This window comes from Emys orbicularis, chromosome 14 (assembly GCF_028017835.1).
Source record: "Emys orbicularis isolate rEmyOrb1 chromosome 14, rEmyOrb1.hap1, whole genome shotgun sequence".
Lineage (NCBI taxonomy): Eukaryota > Metazoa > Chordata > Testudines > Emydidae > Emys > Emys orbicularis.
In genome coordinates, this window is record NC_088696.1 from 7,696,471 (window position 1) to 7,702,470 (window position 6,000).

Consider the following 6,000-nt stretch of genomic DNA (forward strand, 5'->3'; position numbering starts at 1 on the left):
TTTTCTTAACAGGAGAATATTTGCGTGACAGACTTGTACTCTTTCGATGCTTGTTGGCAGCCTCAGCAAAGATTCCAAGGATTAAATAGGAATGAAAAAGAAACTAGATATGGTCTCTCCAGAAAAGGAATCGAGTCAAGAATATGGGAGGAGTTCATGTACACTGGCAGGATAGTGTATATTGGCTTGTGCTTGCCCCATGCTTCACATGTTCTATGGAGACAGAAGTCTTCAGTCCTCAGAGTTGTCAATTCTGCGCTGTTGTCTGGCACTAAATTCACTTTTGAAAGCAGAATTGATTTCCTCTTCTATTCCTAAGTAGTTTTAAATGGGGTTTTTGAGTTCAGAAGAATAAAAAGGAACATCAGAAGAAAAAAATCCAGTTCTGACAGCTAATCCAAGCCTTTATTTCTTTTTTTTTAAATTGACTTAATCCTAGGAAGCAAGGATAGAGTGGAGGATTGAAGAGAATATGCACCAGTATTGTGCTATGGTTTGATGAGACCCTGACACTGTGTTTAGGTGACATTATGAAATATGAAGTATGGAGCGGTGGAAGTGGAGGGGTGTTGGAAAATGATCTGATCTTGTTAGATTGCCTGCCAGGTGTAAAATAACAGGCCTGTATACAAAGTGCTTTTGTGCTAATCTTGAAAAAGCATTTAAAAACCCCACTTAAACTGAGACGAGAAAACAGGTAAGTTGTCATTAATGTCCAATCAGATTTTTAAAATGCCTTTTTTTCTATCTGAAGAAGAGAAGCAAATAGATTAACAGATAAGGGGAGAAACAATTGAATCCCTTCCTGATGACAGATTCACTTCAACCATTCAAGAAAAGTGAAAGATGGTGTTTCATGACTAAAAATAATGGCATTAATGTGTGCTGATCATTCGCCCACCTCTCAACCACATTGCTTGTATGTTGTACCCGGGCCCCTGTCTCTATTCATCTAGATGGCTTTTTTTTTTTACTTAGGATCTTTGGGGCAGGGACTGTTTTTTAATGTGCTTGGACAGCACCCGGGACAATGGCAGCACTGTTGCTCGGCCTGGGTGCTACCTTCATACAAATAAATAGAGACACAAAAACAGGATTCCGACTGGAATTTTTACACTAACGGTTTTACGTTTTCAATTGAATTCAAATGCATCATGAAATGAAATAATGCCAGTTTCTGTTTGTAACTCATTAACTTATTCTTATGTATTCAGGTTCACAACTGACCAGTAGCTGGGATTTGAATGCTTGATTTCTGTACCTCACGTATATCCTTTAAGCAAAGTAATATATATTGTAAATACATTTAAAATGATCTGGAAATAGACTTATAACCCCAAATGGTTAATTTTGCCCCTTTAATTCAGGTTGGTGGCAGGTTGTTGTTGTAAATGCATCACACAACCACTCTCATATTGCACTATGCAATTCACATTGTCAAAGGCAAATATGGTAAGGACAAAATGTTTTGGGTTTGGGTTCTTCAGGTATCCAGATACCCTATCCTCTGGGGAAAGAAAATGGAATGCTTAATGTTTTTGCTTTGCAACTTAGACTGTAAGCTCTTGGAGGACAATTTTTTTCTTATTCACAAGTCGTGGGCCTGATCCAGTGGAAGTCAGTTGTAGTTTTTTCCGTTGACTGCACTGTGCTTTGGATAAGACTAATCTTCGAAACCTGTTTCCCATTTTGCACTTGCAAATAATTATGGGTAAAGTTGATTGGTGGCACAAATCATGGCATTTAAATCTCTTGCTACCTAGCTGCAACCACAAAACATGTAAGTTAGCAATGGAAATGTTAGCATGTGCCTGTCTCTGTGTGCAGAAATTCCCACCGGACAGTGGAAACAGGCAAATGAGATAACTGCATGGCTAATAGCTTGATTCACAGACATAAAGCATTCTTAGGGCCACAGTTTGAAAAGAGACTTGTATGAGGAGCTGTGTTTGTGCACACAGATTCTACAATGTACATGTAAAGGAGGCAAGTGTATGTGCAAATGCTGAGCTAGGCACCTAAAGAGCCATTTGTGCATTCAATCAATTGATTTAGTTGTGTAGATTAAATAATCATATGCACAAATGTGGGGATGTACTTACACATACATGTTTTTAATGTGGACCTTTGGCTTCCTGCATGAAAATTTTGCCTCTTTGGTGCACAGATGCATAGTTTTGCATGTGCATAATTTGTGGCTGTAATTTTAGAGGCTCATTAAATAACTTGGCCCTGAAAGTCGAGTTCCCTTTCATCAAAATTCATCAAGAGTTGAATCAGTGCTGCCAGTCACTGCAGCTTCTCTGTTCTTTGTTACTCTGCTGAACCTCTCCAGCACCAGAAGAAGTTTACACACAGGTTTGTGACGGGATTAAAGAGCTAGACATTGACAGAAGCAAATGGCGTTGATGTGTACCATGTGCCAATATAATCCTGTTAGTAAAGTTGTTAATTTAAGGTGAAGTTGTGGCTTGCCCTAGGCTCACGCACAGGTAAGAGAGCATATGGTGTGTTACAGATCATGTGTTACAGTATGACATGGGTGGGGAAAGCAGCCTCCATTTGGCTTCTACTTCCCCTGTCTAGACTGTGGGCTGGGAGTGGGTGAAGCCTTGAGTCTACTCCTCTCTCAGTGCCTTACCCAGTGCAGGGGAGCTGGCATGACAGAGGAAGTAATCTGCTCCAGGTAAAGACGTGATATAGTTCCTTCCTCTCTGGGCCTGTGAGTTACAATTCAGTCCCTGGTCTGCTTCTGGGGCAGGGCAGCTATGTGCTGCCTCTTATCCAGGGCTCATGGTAACTCCACAATTGAGCCCTTAGATAGCTAAATACCAGTCACTTTCTGTAGATGAACCAAACCTTAAAGGCCCAGCCACGCAAACTCTTATCACCAGGCAGCGGGCTTACTATACTGCCAGCAGTCACTGGGGCGTCTCATGGTCAGAAGCACTATGCCTGGTGATAAGAGTCTGCATGGGCAGAATCAGACCCTTGGCTCATTTGTAGGGTTCAAGTGACTTCTACATAAACCTTTTCTTCAGGAAGATTGAGTTTTGTTTCTTTCTGGATTTCAGTGTCACCAAACAAAACTGAAATGTTGCAGATGCAACACTGAAAAAAAAAGGGCCATATTTGCCAGTTGGAATATCCCCAGACTTTTCTGAGAAAAGCTAAGATCTACTTAGAGATATCATGGTTATGGGCATGGCGTAAGAACCTAGATATGGTTTTAGATACGTACACAGAGGAGACTAAAAAAGAAAGTCATGAAAACGCAGGAGACTTTCATACGCAGATATTATTTTCAAGCAGTCCCATTTGGAAGCTACCCAATAGGATGTCAAATAAAGTATGACCTCTTTACTGGGGAGAATCAGAATTCCCACATTTGTTTCAAGCAAAACTCCCCGTTTTCAGTGCCAAATATTTCCACTTTGCCAATGATTCCAGAAGATTTTGGATTCACATCTTTAGCTTTGTCTCCCTGAGTAATGTGCACTCGTTTTTTCCTTGTTATACAGCATGTGCATGCATGGATACAGGCGCAGAGAGAGAGAGAGAGGATTCAAAGACATGTTGGGCAGGAAAAAAAGTATTTCAAAAGACCCTGTGTCCAAAGGAAAATGTATAAAAGGAGAGACAAAGAAAGAGATAAGACAGATGCTGCTTCCTGTGGAATGAGAAACTGCTCTTTGGCAGTTGAAGAAGAGGTGGGATCCCCCTTCCTCTGATCCCTTCCATTTGAGGTTTCAGGTGTCTTCTTCAGAAAGCCAAAAGGTCACATAAGGGACAATTTCCTCAGCAGAAGGGCCATCGGGCTGCCAAAGTGTCAGCAATTCAAAGACCGCTGACTGAGATAAGAATGCAGAAGAGGTGTAACTTAAGTGTCATCTTATAGCTACTAGAAGCTTAGATACACTTCAAAGGAGAAGAACAGGGAGGCTGCCAATAAGATAGGAGGGAGCCAAATAATCAGGCTTGAAAGAATGATTATTACTTATCATATTCCACCATTGAATGTGTGAAAATGGGCCAGCAAGACTCTGACGCTAAAAGGTAAATTACAACATTTTAAACAGGCTCTTTTGCTGTTATAGTAACTGCCCCCCCTAATAAATCTCCTGGAAAAGCCAGGGCGATCTCACTCAGAGTAGAAGCCAATGAACCATTGCACAGGGACGCTGCTCTTCCTACACTCAGCATCCACATGCTTCAGTTGGAAGGGTGAAATGCAACAAGAGAGGCAGCCAAGATAAATTCATGATTGAAAACAACGCAGGGGTCCAACTTCATTCCTCATGGAACTCCACTGACAGCACTGGGACAATTTGGACCCAACAGTCCAGATTCTTCTCTCATTCATACCAGGAGATATTTGACCAAATATCAAAGTTGATGGAGTTACTGTGGTGTGGGATCAGAGATTCTTCTGAAGAGGTTAGTTTACATTTCAGGCAAAGCATGCAGTATTAGAAAAAGAAAAGGAAAGGCAAGGGGGCAGGAATCCTTACAAGCTTCATTTCCTCTTGTGTTTTCATTTTTTGAGGGGCTGGCTACACTGCTTGGTGTCTACATGCTGCCCTCTGGATTTTTCAAAATAGCAAAGGAAGCAGAAAATGCTCCAACCTTTTATCTACATTTTCAAACGAATGCAAATCAGGAAACTCAACCTTAAAAGCTTGTGCTGGAAAAAGGCATCCTCCCCACTGCAAAGCATTTCACCTTTAATATATTCTAACCAGCCTATGAGTCTATTTCTGCTGCCAAGATGACTTTTTCTCAATTAACTGTTGGGTTCCAGGAACCACTTGGCATAATCTGAAGCTTTTGGCACTGATGCGGAATACTAATGTCAGGATCACATGAAGGAGAAATTAAATCAAATTTCAATAGCTTGGCAGATGTTACATGTATATAAGGAAAAGAAAGACACACCAGCGCACTGAGGATTTCAGAAATCAGCCTGCAAAGAGGAATAGGAAAGTCCTGACTACATCTTTTTTCATATCCCAAACTAGATCAAACCCACACTAGAGCACCAAAACAGAAGAATTCAGAATTCAAAATTACACAAAGAACTCTCACGCCACAACATATACACATATACTGTGGGACGGATTCTCCTTTTATACTGGATTAATGCCAGTGTAACTTCACTGGAGCCAACGGAATTATTCTTGATTTCCACTCGGCTAAGTGAGGCCAGAATCAGGCCCCAAACGTGAATTAAGTTTAAAAATGAGAGAAATGCCATTGCTACTAAGCCTCTTGGTAATTAATGTTCACACATGAAGCAAAACACACGAGACAGTGTGGTCTAGCGGGGAGCCAGGGAATCAGGAGAGCAGGGGTTCTATTTCCAGGACTCTCACTGGTTTGCTGGATAACTTTGGGGAAGTCACTTGGACTTTCAGAGATGGATGCCTAAGGCCAGGATCCTAAGTTCATATTTAGGCACCTACTTAAGTAGTCCGATTTTCAGAAGTGCTGCGATTCCAGAAGTTCCCACTGAATGTGCTTATTTGATGCCTAAATATGGACTTAGCCTAATATTGGGTGCTCATTTTTTAAAAATCTTGGATTTACCTCTCCGGGCCTCAATTTTCCCCATTTGTAAAATGGAGGAAATAAACCATTCTGGCAAGGTCTACACTGCAGCTTATATCGGCGTAACTTGTGAATAAATCACCCCCGAGTGACAGAAGTTAAGCCGACTTCAGTGCTGATGTGGACAGCGCTGCGTCGGTGGGCGAGCTTCTCCCGCCAACGTATCTACTGCCACTCGTGGAGGCTTAGAATGGCTACATTAGAGAGCTTAAAGCAGTGCAGCTGCATTGGCATAGCTGAATGGTGCTATTTAAAGCTTGATCCAAAGCCCATTCACTGTGAATCTTTCTCTGGGTTTCAAGGGACATTATGTCAGACCCTAAGTACAGGCATTAACACCCCTGCTCTTCTCACAATGAATATTTAATGCAAAGGTCTAAATCTTAGTTTCCA